Source organism: Macrotis lagotis, chromosome 3 (genome assembly GCF_037893015.1).
Source record: "Macrotis lagotis isolate mMagLag1 chromosome 3, bilby.v1.9.chrom.fasta, whole genome shotgun sequence".
NCBI classification, from domain to species: Eukaryota; Metazoa; Chordata; class Mammalia; order Peramelemorphia; family Peramelidae; genus Macrotis; species Macrotis lagotis.
In genome coordinates, this window is record NC_133660.1 from 80,924,433 (window position 1) to 80,942,472 (window position 18,040).

An 18,040-nucleotide genomic window follows, 5' to 3' on the forward strand; every position below is an offset into this window, starting at 1 on the left:
ATAATAAGCAAGCTCATGTATGTTGCATGTAGGATCCTACTACATCAAGTATTGGTCAGACCAGATTGTCTCTTAGATCCCCCTCCATATTTGTGAATTTAAACCTGCTTCCTGAAATTAAAGCTCATATTTTATCACCAATATTCTTCCTGTGATGCTTTATATCTGAGTCATGGAACACTCTCCACCACAATATGCAACTATCTGGATGACTCTAAAGGAAGGTACAATGGGTGTCAATGAAGGGATGGTGCATACAGGAAGCAAATTTAAAAATATGATCCAGAAGATATAGGAAGGAAGATAGAAGAATAAAAGACAGGCAACTTCAGTGTTGCAATGTAATATAAATAATTTTAAACTCTTTAAATAATGTTAATTGGATAATGTAATATGGATAATGCTAAAGATCCCTTTAATAGCTAGTTTTGGATATTAAATATGATATAAATACACTTATAGTTATTATTGTATTATATTACAAAAATATAAATATAATAGGGTTTTATGGTTCATAAAGTACTTTATGAACATTATATCATTTGATCTTCACAGCAATACTAGGAGATTATAGGTGCCCGTTTCACTCTCAAAAATTATTGAGGAATCTCAAAGAGTTTTTGTTTCTTAATATTTATTATATTAAAAATTATGATGTCCTAGCATTATTATAAAAAATAGTTTTGACTGCATGGACTTCATGAAAGAGTCTCCCAAACCCCACAGGAGTACTCAGACCCACACTTTGAGAATCACTGACTTAGAGAAAGATGTCCAAGTTGGTGGCTGGACTCCCCACGTATGAATGTTTATAAAAGGGTATGGACAGGCATCAAAAAGAATGAGGAAGCTTAGATGAGAAGCTATCTGGTAGGATTATCTCAATTTCTAATGCCCTGAAATATAGAATTATCATTAATAAAAGCAATTTCATCCCTTGAATTAAAATTCCCTAGAAATAAATGATTCAAAATCTTTCAACAAAATGTATTTAAGCATAAATTACTGTGTTTGACGCTAAGGGAGATACAAAGAAACTCAGGTACTCTGGGTTGGCCCCCCCAGTGAAGACATGTTAGTTCATGGAATTGAAATCAGTTAAAAAAAGATTCCTTTAATATCTAGTTTTAGATAGTAAATAAAATATATCTTATAGTTATTATTGTATTATGTTACAAAAATATAAATATAATAGGATCTCTAGAATGAACTCAGCCAAAAAGTTCAACTTTTGCCCTCTATGAAGGCAGGCATTGGGAGATATTTGGGGCTCCCTCCTTCAGCCCTTCATTAAGAAAGTATAGCAAAATGAAGGAGGTGGTGGCAATTAAGGTTAGGGCTCATACTGAACTGATGAAATTGGAGGTGATGAGCTTAATCTAGAAGAAGTATATTGTTCTATGGAGTTGAAAACAGGTTGAGCAGCAGGTACAGAATGGAAGTTCAGTTTCATGTCAGATGGAAAGGATCTATGAGGCTTGGGGTGCAGAGAGACAAAGAAAATAGTAATGTATCATTTCTAATGCCAGTTCCATTAGTAACACTATGTCAGTTTCTTTGCAATTAGGTGGTACAGTAGATGGAGAACCAAACATAGAGTCAGATCATCTTTCTTATATAATCTGGTCTCAAATATTAGTTGTATGACCCTAGGCAAATCACTTAATGCTGTTTGCCTCAATTTCCTCCTCTTTAAAATCTGATTTAAAAAATGGTAAACTATTCCTGTATCTTTGCCAAGAAAACCCAAATGGGGTCACAAAGATTAAAACATAACTGAAACAATTGAACACCAAACCAGTAGGCTCATTTGGCAGTGCCACTGATTTTGTGGGTGATAAATTTCTTCTCCATGTCCTCAGTAACTGTGGTTGCTGAGGAGGCAACTGCAGTAGTACATCAAAGGAAGAGGCTCCATAAAAGTTCATTCTATGCTTTATTGCTATAGAAGCAGGGCTGGTGGTCTGGAGGGCAGGGAAGGACAAAGAAGTGCTATTCTCATTGTTTTGGGGCTTATATACTTATCCATGATAATTGGTCAGTTGCTCATGTTGGTGGAGGCAAGAACTACACCAAAAACAAGTTCAGAGATCTCAGGGGAACTGATATTCCTATGTTTCTTGGCTCCAGGGTCCTGGTCTATCTCCACAGTGATCTTAAGTAAGTAGTGAAGAGAACGTAATGCCTCCTGTCTCTCTCAGAAATTCTTGATGATTTTTGTGTCTGGTTTGCCTGAACATTGGTGGCAAATGGTTGTCAGTTGATGATGTTGATGGGTATGGAAGGTCTTGTATGCATAAGGATTGCTGCCTCATTATACATATATAGTCGCTGAGACTAGGTTGGAAATTTCCCTAGAACATGACCATAAGGAGCAGGTTGGAAGCAGGGCATAGAATACTATGTCATATTTTTCATCTAGGGCAAATCTACTAGAGTTGTTTGCTATTTCCTTCTCCAATTCATTTTACAGATGATGAAACTGAGGCAAACAGGACTAAGAGACTTGTCCAGGGATCTAGATCTGGTACTCTATCATCTAGCTGCCTGTTAAACCCTTTAGTATCTGAAATTATTTTGGATATATTACTTTCTAATCCAACTCTGAGAAACTAAGAAATTTCATACTTCTTGTGAAGAAAGTCTAGTTATGAGTAAAAGGTGAGAGCTTAATGGAATACCCAACAAAATCCTCACTCATGAATCATGCTTCCTGAGTGCAATGCTTTATGATTTGAGGAAACTTTTTTGTATGTGTCTCTATGCCCCCCAACCTCATTCCCAAGCTAAGCTGATATTCACTTGAACAGAAGAATTTAGCTTTGACTCTTGAAATTCCACCCTGAAATAAAATGATTAAATAACCAAGAAAAAAAGGAGCAGGCAGGACTTCTATTTCTAACCTTAAGTTGGAATATAGCTTTACTTTTCCTTATCATTTTATGTTCAAAAGAGATAATTATGTGGTTTTCAAAAAGAGGGCATGTTCTAAGCAGAGGGAAAATTTTGGATAAAGGTTATTTCCACTTCTGTGAAATCATTTTATAATCTGACTGATCTGAAAGTAAGTCATAAGATGATAGATTTAAAGCTCAAGGCTATCTAGTCCAACCTCCTCATTTTACAATTGAGGGCAATAAGAACCAGAGAGGTTAAATGTCTTACCTAATAGCCTACAGAAATCATGTGGGAAAGTAAGGATTCCAAATCAGGTTCTCAGATTCCAAATCCAACATCTTTTCTATTAAAACTTACTGCTTCCCCTATAGCTATGCTCAGAGATTCTTGAATCCATTTCCAGACTCCCTTATCCTTTCTCCAGGCGAACATTAGAGGGGTGAAGACAAGGAAGACAAGTTCTCCCTTTGTACAAGGTCTCTATTTATCAAAATACAAGTGCTTAAATATTCTCCCCAGTCCCTAATCCACTCCCGCTCCCATGATACTTAGTAAAACATGTTCTGGTGCTCAAAGGCACCAGGTGATGAAGATTTACAGTACTCCCACACACGAAAGTCCCTAACATATCCCCCTTCTTGTGTTTTTTTTGAAACAAAATTATTACATAATGGATGCCACATAAGTTGAAAACAAAAGTTCAAAATAGTATAAACAAATGGCAATTAAACAGTAATAAAAACCAATATTCCCAAATTCCTTGAGATACAGTTTATCCCCAACTTACAAACAAAGATTACAAAATTTTTTCTTTTGCCAACAAAAAAACCTTTCAAAGCAATCAAATTCAAAACCCAAACTAAAAGGAGTAACTTTTAACTCAGGTAACATTTAACTATTTCAGATCTTAATTACACACACACACACACACACACACACACACACAGGAGTTTAGACACTAACACAAACACAAACACAGAAACAACTTTCTTGTATCACATTTACCAAGCTGAGACTGATACCCTGGCCAGTACCAGATCTCAGAATATAGAAACATTTTCCCACCTCTCCAGGCCAGTAGAGAGATGTAAAATGTCCTATAGATATTTAAATACATATATACACACAGAACCAATTAAGACCAGTCAACAGAAATATAAGCCATAGGCACAGGCTTCATTCAAAAGACAAAATCTAAATTTCCCAATCCCAGAAAAAGTCTTCTTCCCCTTTTCTCTTAACTAATTGAACCAGAAGCTTCCTAATCAATAACCTATTAAAAAACATAGTCATTGACCAACCCCCCCCCTCCCCAAACCAGGAAGAAGGCATGGGGGGGGGGGTCCCTTGATTTCTAAAATAAGTTTTTTGAGACATGGAATTGAGTTTCTAAGTTCCAAAAAGGAAACTTTTCCTTCTCCCTCCCCTCTCCCTCTGTAGAGGGTAGAAGTGGCAGAGAATGAGAGAGAGTATTTGCAGTTACTTGAGTTGCTGACAGTACAATTTGGAGTTGTTGCGTTTTGTGAACAGTAGCCATCACCATCACAAACTGTCTAATAGTATGTGACACAGGAAATGCAGTTAGTATGGACTTCATGACTTTCTGGTGCTGGAGCAAGTGGCATCAGGGTCTGAGACAAGAAGTCTCTGAAGTTGACTGTAGATTTAGGGGTTTGGATCAAGCTTAATGTGCATAGAGCAATCAGGTCTGCAGCTGGGGCCAAAAGGAACAGCAAGCAGGTCCTCCACATCCCATTCATGGCCCTGGTACCAACTACTGCTGAGGAAGAAACTTTGTCCCCTGCAGCACTGCCTCAGAATCTCCATTTCCCACTGATTCTTCAATGTTCCTTAAAATCAGCCCCCTGGTAACAATGAAAACCTGTTACCTCTTCTGAAGTCCCCTGCTTCAGGATATCACCTGGTTGTTGCTTGTATCTGTTGGTCCTTATGCTGGACTTCACTCAGCTCCACCTTTGAGTCCCTGTTCGGACATCATATGTTGAGTCCCTTTTTGCGGACTCCCTTATCCTTTCCCCAGGTGAGCATTGGAGGGGCGGGAGACAAGGAAGACAAGTTCTCCCTTTGTACACCAAGGTCTCCATTTATTTATCAAAATACAAGTGCTTAAATATCCTCCCCATCCACTCTCCTGGCACTTAGTAAAACATGTTCTGGTGCTCAAGGGCACCAGGTGATGACGATTTACAGTATTCCCACACACAACAGTCCCTAACAAGAGATGTCTATCATTAGAGAAGAAAAATCTCTCTTCCTATTCTTAGTCAAATTTGTGAAAGGGCAGACAGAGGAAGGTACCAAATGAACAAGAAGGGACTATTTTTTACTTTCTTTTTTTCTTTTTATTTAATATTTATTCTCATTTTGTACAAATAATGTTTTTTATACATTAATAAAATATTCTTGTTTAAGAGTAAATGAAATACCCCCTCCCCCCATAAATATAGGCTCACTTGAGCAATAAAGTAAAGGGGAGAGAAAAAAATTAATATTAAAAAAATAATAGTAATAATTGTAGGTATGGCCAGGTGTTGCAATGGACGGAGCACCAGCCCTGGAGCCATGAGCACTGGAGCCCACATCCGGCCCCTTACACCCAACAATCACCCAGCCATGTGACATGCAAGCCACCCCAACCCCACTGCCCTGCAAAAACCAAAAAAAAAAAAAAGAAAAAAAGACATAAAATAAAATAGCAATAATAGTAGGGGTGGCTGGGTGGCGGACAGAGCATTGGCCCTTGAGCCAGGAGCACCCGGATCCAAATCCGGCCTCAGAAGAAGGGACTTTTAAAAGCTCTTATTCTGTACTGTGTACCAAGGACATAAACACTAAAATGACAGTCTGTTCTCTATAAGAGCTTGATTTCTAATTTAGGAAGATTGGGCATATAAAGGAGTTATTACCAGGGAAGGAAAATTTGATCTGGAAAGTTACAGGGACAATGGATAGAGCCATCAGGGGGGATATTCATGTATCTTTCCTAACAATAGCAATATTAACTTTTTTATGCTTCCCAAAATTGGGAATAGTGAGGCAACTGGTGACAAAAGTGCCAGAAAATAAAGCAAAGTATGGCTTGAGCCAGCCTCCCTAGAGTGGGATCAGGTAAGGTGTTCACTGATCACAGTCATGGTCCTGGCTTAGGAATTTCAAAGCTGAATGGGTTAGTGGTGAGTTACTGTGGAAAGAGAACTGCCTTTGGCTTTAGAGAGTTTAAATTCTGGCTCTGTCATTTACAGCCTGTGTAACCTTGGGCAAATAATTTGACTACCCCCAATTTTTTCATCTATAAAATGAGAGGATTGGATTAGGTGAACTTCCAGGTCTAAATCAATGATCCTTTGGCCCCATAAGTTCTTTCAACTTGGCCTCTGTATCAAGTTGTTAGGAAATTGGTAAGAAGAAGGCAAGAGAGGAAGATGAGATATGACTAGAATCTGCTTAGATTTGTTGTTATTGCTGTTGTTCAGTCATGTCCAACTCCTTGTGACTCACCTGGAGCCTTTGGTCAACAATCTTGAAGTAGTTTGTCATTTCTTTCTCCAGTTTCTTTTTACAGATGAGGAAACTGAGGGAAAGAAGATTAAGTGACTTGCCCAAGGTCATACAGCTAGTACATGTCTGAAGTCAAATTTGAACTCAAGTCTTCCTGACTGTAGTTTCAAATCTTTAACCACTACACTACCTAGCTTCCCTAAGAATCAGCTGAGATACAGTAAGATAAATGGGGCACTCCCTAATCAGGACAGCAAGAGTTGTGGAGTTAAAAGAGTTAAGTCCTCTAGGCATGGTATCAAATTTAGGGAACAGAGAACAAAAAAAGTCTCCTAACATGATATAAATGACAATCTTATGAAAACATACAGTCACTTGTCCCTTATCTCTATCCAGATTTATTCTAGGGGGAAGTTTTATTTCAGCAATTTTAGATTACTGATGAATCTTTTATTTTCTGTTGGATTCCATTAATAACCTCTTCTCTTCTGCCATGACAAGCTAATATGGGTCTGTCTCCCCTTACTGTACCACTCAATTTGCTAGAGATGATCATCTAATTATGTGGTCTTCATCGCTCTTTGATTCTCAAAGGCTTAACTATGGTTCCTTTTTCAGGGTGATGATTGCAGAATTGCATTTTAAGGAGATTTGTTGAGCAAAGTAGATATTATCAAGCATAGCCAGTGATAGATTTTTTTCCCTTTCTGTTGTTCCCAGGGGTACATTTTCTATGTATTGGGTATGGATAGGATAAATTCTCCATCTTTTTCTAATGAGGTCCAGGGAAGAATGACTTCCTTGTTGCCCTCAAGCATTATCTAAGCTAAAGCAGAAGAGTTTTATATTTCTTCAAAACTGTGTGGTTTGGGGTTTTCCCCCCCCCCCTTAAATCCTCTTGCCTTGCCAAGGAGTATGGTAGCTGCTGGGCAAGATACAAATCCAATGCAGATATGTGACCACTATGCCAAGATCCTCACATCTGGAACAATACTGAAGTGCTGCATCTCTGAACAGAATCTCTGTGTTTAGGGAGACCCAGGTTGACCAAAAAGCAAATTTTTTCTTCCTATATAAACTCCCCATTCTCCTCATACACTCTATTGTCCATCTAAACTAAATTCTCCCCTCCATCTTTAAAAGCATCTATCTGCACCCCACTGATCATTGTGCGAACATACTTTGAGAGGTGGAAGGAATCTTAGAGGCCATCTCTCCTTTTTTACAAATGAGGAAACTGAGACCCAAAGAAATGGAAGTGGATTCCCTGGAGTCATATAAGAAGACTCAGAGGCTGAATTTAAGCCTAGTTTCCCTGACCTCAATGCTTTTTCCAGGTACAATACTTTCTCTCCTGTACCAATTTTCTCATACAAGGGAGTTATTCTGGCTACAACAGAAATGGGCTTTTAGCTATCCTTGACAGTTGGCAAGACAACTTGCTATACATCTTTGCATTGTCTAGGGAGTGCAGGTGTTGTATCTCAGCTAATCCCAGGTCAGTGTGGATTTTCTTTTCACCTTATCCACTACTATTTGAAGGATTACCTGCGTGAAATCAAATTCAAAGCCTCAGCTGTATTGCCAAGGCAAAATAACACAGCAGGACTGGTGGGAGAAAGCACATTTTCCTTTAAAAATGTTAAATAGTGTATTTTATACAAGGCAAGTAAGGCTACATTAGCTCAAATAAGCAGAATGCAGAAGGTTGCTTTTAAAAAAAAAATCTCAATTCTTCTCTCAGCGAAAAGCTGAGAAGGGACACCAAAGTCAGGATATGATAGTCTCCCATCCCACAGGTAGGATAATTGAGCTGGGGTTACTCTTGCAGGTAAGCCTGGTTATGCAAAAAGTACTTATGAAACATCTGTTTCTAATGTTTAGGAAAGTTACGATATAATGTCCCTTTCCATAGAATGTTAGCCACTCACTGTGCATATACTGTATTATAGTGCTTTTCTTCTCCAAGCTTTGTTGAGCTCTCTTTTTTAAAGGCTTGCTTTCCTTAAATCCTTACTATTGTTTTCACGGTGATTTTGGGTCACCCTTGAGGGGATTTTTATTCCCATATCTTTCTGGGAAGTGTTCAAGTGTGGTTCTTTCCACTTCTGGAGAATCATTTCAATTCCACCTCCTCACCCCACCCCCACTAACCTAGGTTTGGACAAATTACATGGAAAACTATTGTTTTGGGCCTCCCCCTCAAGAACCACAGAATAAATGAATTTGTGGATCAAGAAAACTCATCAAGTTGCTTTTTGAAAAAAAAGGAAAAAAGATGGCAAGAAAGGATGAGCAATGATGTCATGTGTCTATTTGTTTGTTGTTTCAGAAGAAGGAAAAAACTGTGCTGATAAGGAAAGGCATACAGGATAAATATATTACTTTCCTACCCAAATTGAAACAGTTAGTTCATACCTAGAGGATTATCCAAGCTATCACTGACCTTGGCAAAGATGCAAGGGTAACATTTTTTAAAGGATAAAATGTTCTTGAAAAATATCCCAGAGGAATCAGATATGGACACACTTCTCTCCATCCAATAATGCATTTTTCCTTGCCTTTTTATTTGCCTCTGGTCAAAAATAGTCCATTTTTAGAGGAAATCCAAGACAAAGCTTGTTTCTATCTTTGATTCCATTCCTTATTGCAATCTCAACTTCCAAAATCACTAACGGTACCTTACAAAGGCACGGTGGAAGTATTTTGGGGAGATGCACATGAATTGCATTCTACATTCTATATAAGAATGTAATTAACCAAGCCAAGAAATTTTGAGCAGAATGATCTACAAAGGTCAGATTCAAACTCACTCATATCCACAACGCAAACTTGTCTATATACTGTAGTTTGTTCTGTAATCTGGCCATAACAACCTCCTCCATTTCTTTAGATGAATTATTTTTTCCCCTGTATTCTCATTTACTAGATTTTACAATCAATCCTGAAACATGATCTGAGAAAAGATGCCAGGCTTGCACCCCTACTCAATTACCTAGGCTGAATGACTATGCAGTGACTCACTTTTCTTCCTTCTTTCCTTAGTCTAGTTACAAACATGACCTACAGGGATGACTGGAGCATTGGGGAAAGAAGGATGTCATTTCAGTGTTCTCGGTTGACGTAATACCATAGACAATTAGAATCAGAGTAGCATTCACTTAAATACTACCTTGGGGAAATAGCTAAAGTGAGTTTTATGATTTATGTTTGAACAATTCATTGGAAAAAATCAAGGGAACCATTGCATGTGCCAGGATCATTTTGCTTGGTCTAATAAATAAGTTACTTTGATTCATTTCATCACTATCTTGGGTCAAATCAAACTTTTAAAGATCCAGAAACAATCTGGATTTTTTGCACTGGGTTTTGAATAAGATTATAAAGATTTGAGGCCTTATCGAGCTATAAGAACAATACAATACAACAATATGCCAGGGCATCCATAAAACCTGGTATGGTTATAGGTTTAATGATGAAGAATATAATGCTCAGAACCAAATGGGTTATAAGCAAAAGATTTGTTTTTGGACACAGCAACTCTCCAAAGATAATCTACTAATTAAACAAGTATGAAATTATAGATCTTTAAATTGTTGAAGTATCCAGGATATTGTAAGTCATAATGCTGTGGTGTTCTGCCTTGATCAGGAAACATTTGGCTTATAATATTGTCCTTCATTCAAAATATGACATTCAGTTAGAATTAGGAGTTTCTAACCGTTTTTTAATGCATGTGTCCTAGACCCTTCTGGCAATCTGCTGAAACAAAGAACTCTATTTCAGAACTGTGTTTCTAAATGCATAAAATAAAACACATAATGATACAAAAGAAGTCGATGATATTGAAATATAGTTATTAAAATACCAAAAGCAGTTAAGAACTCCTTGAGTTAGAAAGAGAAATCATAGTGCTACTCCATCAGCATGAATATTTCAGATAGAAATTGTAATCAGTAATGAACTGGGTCTGGAATTTAATAGGAATATAACAAACTGGGGTTGCATTTAGAAAGTTCTTCAGTATATTTGCTAATCTCAAACTTCTCCCTAAAACAAAGATTGAATTTAATAATATGTCTACAAAGTCCTGGTTCTGGATAGAGCCAAATATCCAAAACTGGGAGCAAGGAGTAAAAGTTCCAACAAAAAGTCTTATGATTACAGATTTAAATTTGATATAATTAAAATCTTGATCATTAGAACTGATCAAAAATGGGATGATCTACCTTGGGAAGAGTGAATACCCCTCCCTTAAAGTCTTTAAATAGAGACTGAATGATCATTTGTTGAAATGTCCTAGAGGGAACTTTTGGTCAGGTATGGCTAAAATGATTTCTAAAGATTTTTTTTCCAATTCTGTGATTCTCTGATAAAGTCCAAAACAGATCATCTGAAATATAACCTTATACTAAAATTATAACCAAGAAGGCAGAAATTTAAGTCTAGAAAGTTTGTTTCTTATAAGTGAAGGAGGAACCAGTTTGTTCCTTGTAGGTATAGAAGATACTCTAGCCTGTAGAATATGCTTCTTATAATAGTTAATCTCATTTACAGTCAGTTGACTCAAATGGGAAAAGATTGGGGGTGGGGTTGGAAGGGAATGAGTTTCTTCAGATCAGCGCATTGTGGAATTTGGAATTGTGGAATCAACACATTGGTGTGCCTAGGTGACACAGTGGGATAAAGCACTGGCCCTGGAGTCAGGAGTACCTGGGTTCAAATCGGGTCTCAGATACTTAATAATTACCTAGCTGTGTGGCCTTGGGCAAGCCACTTAACTCCATTTGCCTTGCAAAAACCTAAAAAAAAAAAACACATTTCTGAAAGGGCCCAGGTCCTGGGAAATGATAAATGAAAGGTGCTAATAGCATAGGAAGGTCACTAAAATCACAATTTGTATCCTTTTTACAGTTTTTGTCCAGGACTGGTGTTACTTGCAATTTTTTGGTTGGAGGGTAAGATGGAGATCAGGGGTTAAGGAAGGCAGATTTTAGAAGGGCTTAGCAAAACACAGACCAAATAATATCCTAGTTTTGTGATACCCATAAATTATTTAGGCATTTTTAGTCCTATATTCAAAAACAGTCTCCTCCTAAAAATCTGGTTTTATCAAATCTTTAGTTTCTCTAATGCCTTCTTTTCACTCTTCTCTGGGATTTAGAACTTTAAGCTAGCAAGATACTTGAAAGTCATTCCTATCACATTATAAACCACAGCAATAGATCTTCAGTAGATTCTAATCGGTTAACATTTCCACATATAAGAGTCTGTGATTAAAATCAAGAAAAGAAATGTCAAGCTTATTGCTTAAATCTCCTTATTTCAGTTAACACCATGGGTCAAGACAATTGGAACAATCCTGTAAATTTCATTGAATTGAGAAGGAATCAGTCATGTCACCTACCCCATTCCTTCCCTACCCTCCCTAATATTTCTTTCACATATTGTTAAATATCTGATATTGGTAGATACTTAGATTCAGAAGGGTTTTAGATGTCTTTCCCTTCTAATAAAGAAAAAACTTCTATAAGAATAGGTCTTAATTTTCTGTCTTTAAATGGATAAATGGACTTACAAAGAAAATCAAAAGTTACTCAAAAGAAAGATGTAACTTTTCTGCCTCAAGTTCATGGGGTTCCTGAAGTAAAGGATTTATGAATCCCAAGTTAAGAACCCTGGGTCTAAAATATTCCCAACAGTTAGGGTGATCATACATTGCCAATGACAAGGAGTGAATAAACTTTTCAAGAAAGCACAATATATTATTGAATAACTCTAATTATTAGAATGATTTTAATTCTTCTTCATTTAAATGGAAATAAATCTCCCTACAACTTAGAGGCAGCTTGATCATGTAATAAATAGTTTGCTAATCTCAGAATCAGAAAGGCCTCAGTTCAAATTCTGACTCTAACTTACTAGAGACTAGGCAAGTCACTTAAATTATTTCAATTTAAGTTTCCTCATCTGAAAAATGGGGCAGTTAGATGGTGCACTGGGTTTAGAATCAGGAAGATTCATCTTGCCTCAATGACTCTGAGTGCTGGATGATTCTGGGCAATTAACTTAACCCAATTTGCTTTAGTTTCTTCACCTGTCAAATGAGCTGGGGGAAAAAATGACAAACCATTCCAGTATCTTTGTTAATAAAAACCCCAAAATAGTTACATTAAAGCTGGACATGGTTGAAACAACACAAAAAAAAATCTGTGAAAACAGAATCATAATTGCACCTACCCCCCCCCCAGAGTTGCTATGAGAATGAAAGGAGATAATACACAAACATAATATTTGGGTATAAACACATAAGTAAGTATGTATTTACATGTTCAAATAAGATATATATTATATATATATATATATATATAAAATATGTATAGTATTTTTTGCTTGCAAATTAATGATTAATGTTTACAAAACCAAAGGGGCTAAGATACCCTAGTTTCTTTAAAAAAAATTTTTCTATAGAGTTCAAGAAGAAAATGGGGAGTACAAACCATGTATAAATAACTTACTGACTCTCCATAGGACAAAGACAGGGAAGAAAGGGGCCAGTGCCTGTCCCAAGGTGTTTTTTTCCCCTAATTTCTCCTTTTGGAGAGATAGAATAGCTCAGATCCATTAAAGTCAGGCAAGGATACCTGAAGAAATCAGGGTAAAGATAGGAGTCACCCACAAAGGCTAGGACTCAAGCATCTAGATCTGACTCTGTCAGGAGAAAAGGGGTCTGGATAACAGCAAATAAAGTCTTATCAACCTATATGAAAACTTCAAGGTAGACAGAGGCAAAGAGATCAAGTAATTTGGACACCATGGTACAAAATAAAGCAGGTATCTGGTCAGTTCATTCCATTGACTGTATTCTTCTATAAAATTTTTCAAAGACAAATCCTATAAAATAAATCCATATTATATGAATTAAATTTGTTCCTTTTGCCCCATTTATAAAAAAAGTATAACCTGAATGTCTACACTTTAAGGTAAAGTGTCTATTTCTAATTGTAGCTCTGAGGCTACTATCCCAAATTCCACATGCACTGTCATGTCTTGCACAGGAACAAGACTGGATATACCTCCCTTCTGGGGTTCAAAGGTTAACCATGAGGGGCTAAAGGTCCTCTTTTCTAGGTCTAAAGCTTCCATGCCCTCCATCAATATGCATCCTGACAAGATCATCAGTTAATATCAGTTAGAAAACCTAATTTAATTAGTGTTTAGAAAATAATTGCTAAGGGATGATAAAAATTTTGAATTTCTTTTTTTAAGGACTTTGCCTTAAGATCCAAGTCACTCTGGCTTTCTTTGATTGGCCAACAATAGGTCCCACCTAAAGTCTCACTTAGTCTTTGTTTGGGTTATTATGGCTCAGAATGAGTGTAAATAGCAGAAACCTTGAGGGTCATCCCCTCCCAGATTGAATTTTTTTTACAAGGTAAAATAGCCATTTTTTGCCTTATTTCTTTTTGCTTTTTAATTAACAATAATTTTCTTTTTATTTTTCCACTTAATAGTATTTTTCCAATTACATGTAAAGATAGTTTTCACCATTTACTTTTATAAGATTCTGAGTTTCAATTTTTTCTTCCTCTTTACCTACTTTCTCCCTCTCCTCACTCTCCTCAAGACAACATTCTGATATGTATTATACATGTTCAATCATCTCAATCATATTTCCATATTAATCATGTTATGAAAGAAAAATCAGATCAAAAGGGAAATAACACAAGAAAGAAAAAACAAAAAAAAGTAAAAATAATATGATTTGATTGCATACAGATCTTCAGTTCTTTCTCTGGATGGCCTTGAGTCTTTTAGAATTGTCTTTAATTGCTGTATCTCTGAGAAGAGCTAAATCAATCATAGTTAATTATCATACAATGCTGTTGTTAAGATGAACAGTGTTTTCCTGGTTCTGCACCTTTCATTTGGCTTCAGTTCATGTAAGTCTTTCCAAGTTTTTCTGAAATCTGCCTAACCATCATTTCTTACAGAACAATAGTATTTCATTACATTTATATATCACAACTTGTTCAGTAATTTCCCAATTGATGAGCATCTCTTCAATTTCCAATTCTTCACTACCGCAAAAAGAGCTACTATGAATAGCTTTGTACACGTGGCTCTTTTCCCCTTTTTAATGATCTTTTTGGGATACAGGCCTGATAATGGTGTTGCTGGATCAAAGGGTACGCCCAGTTTTATAAGTCCTTTAGATACAGTTACAAATTGCTCTCTAGAATGGTTGGATCAGTACACAACTTTGTAGGCAAGAATAAGGTTAATAATTTTGTTCAGTCTTGCTTTACTTAAATCCACCTCATTTGTAATTCATGATATCATTTCACTGGTGTCATTGCTCCTCTTCTAGAATGACAGACAAGCAACAATAATAACAGTCCAGTGAAGATGAGGTCAGAGAACATGTGTCATAAGAATAAAACAAATTCTATTTGACAGAAGTCCTTTTTTCCCCCTCCCATATCAGGGGAAAGGGAATGGTCAAGAAATTCCCGTTAGGCCTAGTGTAACTTTATGCTGGTCTTCTTCTGAAACTATGAAATTTCTTTTTAATTGTATCTTATCATTATAGACACTGCCTCTAGCCTCTACTATCCTTGGGACAATTCTAGCAAGCTGGGAAAAAAAGAGTAAATTCAAAATTCTCTGAATCCTTTGAAGTTACCAAAAAAAGTCCACTTCAGAACAAAGAGGGAGGGAGGAAGCCTAGGCTACAGCTAAAGCTGAAATAGAAACACTCTCTTCCCCACCCTTCATCTCCAAACTAATCTTTAGAGATTTTGATGAAATACTCTATCCTACACATATTCCTCTATTAGAGGACAGAATAATTTGGATTCTGAATTGACCTTCTATTTTATAGAATTGTCCATGTTTTCTCAGTCAATTCAAACATGGTTATAATCAACCTATCCATGGAACTCTAATTCTTTCAAGAACTTTTATGTACTTAATCTAGTATCTTTGATTAACTGATTGATCTATTGAGACAGATGAATACCTTGTTAAGGTATATATCACTTACTATAAATACCTTAACAAGGTATTCATTTGTAATTTGATTCTTTTCTTCAATCAAACCACACCATTACTCTACCATGACAATAGCAGTTAATAAAAATCCCATCTCAATGATTTTACTTCCTCTAAATTGCTTTTATTCCTTTAGGATATATCACATAGGGAGTCCTTGGAATTGGTGTGGGGGCATCTGCTTTAGTTCATCTTCAGTCATAAACTTTGGCAAACTATTTTAATCCCACAACCATTTCCATGATCTTATCTAAAAGGTCTTATTGTAATGTTGTAGCCCAGTGTGATAGTAGATTTAAACCATGGTCAGAAGTTTGACAGGCAGTTCCAGGATGAACTTTATGGTGTCATTCCAATGCTTTTTTCTCCACTCTCTATTCAGGACCTATTCATGAAAATAATATGCAAGTTGATTCTCCATCACTTGCTCCTCCCCCTACTTACAATATAACCATTAAGTCTTGGGCACTTACCATCTTCTCCTAGATAAAATTTTTCCTGTCATGCTACACAGTGCAATTATCATATCACTTGACCTGAAGCTATAATTCCATTAGTGTATCCTAAGATTGTATTTTCTTCTTTGTCAGTAGTATTCCATTGTTGGTTCTTTCTATGGGAGTGCTATCCCCTTTCCTTGAGAAATAAGACAAGTACAGGCTTGGAGCCATGTGCTTGGACAAGGATTTGATCAAACTAACCTGGATCCATTCTTTATCATTAGCAAGCTTCCCACTTGAAGTTAGCTTTTTATTCTCCTTCCACTACCCATAGACAGATCCAAACTAGCAGCGTTAGTAAAGAAAGGAACCCACCTTCCAAGAACATAAAAACAGGTTCCATGTTTCTCTTGGTTAGACATAGTGGACTCTAGAGGGAGACAACAAAAAGTATATAACAGGCCATTTTGGGAAAGGATGATAAATACTGAAGAGTATGAACTCCTTAACTTGAATGAGATTGTAGATACTCCCTACAGGTAAAACATATTGATTTCCTAGTCTGGGATAAATTTATCTCAGTAAGATATTTTTAGCCAATTCAGCTTACTTGTATTAGAGGCATCTCTGAAATGGGTTTCTATAGTTCAGGGTAAATTCTTGCAATGATTATATCAGATAATACAACTTTACCATCTAGGTTTTCTCTTTCTGAATGGTGGCACAAGATCCTATTTGTCACGGGGCAATAGGATCCACTAATTGGCATTTTTATGCCAATATATAGCTTTCCCTGAGTATTATTTCACTGAGTTTATTAATTATGTTATCTTCCTCTCTCATATCCTGGAGTCTCAGAATGATTCTTATTGTCAGTTCTGATGAACCCATGATACAGAAATCTACTGAATGTGTGGTCAACTAAAATTTCCAGATCTTTTTATATGAGGTAAAAAGATTCTTAAAGATCATTTTGTCAGCTGCAACAACTAAATGGAGAAAAGAATATGGCCCTGGACCTGGACTCTGAAAGATCTGAGTTCAAATTTTGTCTCGCGTACTCACTGCAAGACACTCGAAACACAAAGGTAAGAATCTAACTTGGTTTTCTCTTCTCTAAAGGGAATGTTAATAGTGCTATCTCACAGGGTAGTTATAAAGATCAAATGAGATTTTTATTTATCTATATCCACACAATATATATATATATATATATATGCATATCTCAAGCATTTTGTCAATCTGAATGTCCTATAAAATGTTAGCTATATGGTCATAGGTCCCAAAGATAATAAGTCATAGAGAAAGGATGTGAATTCTGGTCTTCTGATTTCAAATTCAATATTCACTGCCCAAGGCTCTGCTTTCTGAGTTGCTTCTAAGCCAGAGCTCCCTGATTCTGTTCTTTTATAATGGATTTTTTAAAAACTTAAATATGAGACTATATTTCTATTAAACTTGACATTACTTTATATTAAACTTCACATTTCTGTTAAATTATACATCTTTAGTTTCAGTCTATCATTCCTCTCTATTGATATATTTTAATCCTAAATCTGTTACATGATATATTAGCTATTCCTTCCTTATGTTTAAACTTAATCCTTCAATATTTTTTCTGTTCTCTTCAGTAGAAATAGAAAAAATAGATTACCTTCCTTTGAGTTAAGAACCTTTCATACAGTTGAAGGCCATCATTTAACTGTTCCCCTCTGCCTTCTCTTTAAAATGATGAATAATCTTAATTCATTTGAAATTTCCTAGTAAGTATTCTTTTCTTACTATTAAATCATCATCTGCCTTCTGCAGAATTTTTTGTAAGCTGTTCAACGTGTTCATATGTCAAGGATTCACAAGTTCCTTGGAGTGTTACTATCTCTACCAATGCATATTGCACTCCAACAACATTCTAAGAAATGATTTTCAAAAATGATTAGAGCTATAAAACTTATCACTCTTGAACCAAACAAATGATGGGTCTCCCTAAATTTAGCTAGACTGGATTACAGAAAACAGTCTTGTGAGTAGTGATAGTTTTATTCATTGAATTTGTATCATAGTCCAACTCTAGCACAATTCTTCACACATAGTAGGCACTTGAAAGTAATTATTGACTGATTTATTGATTT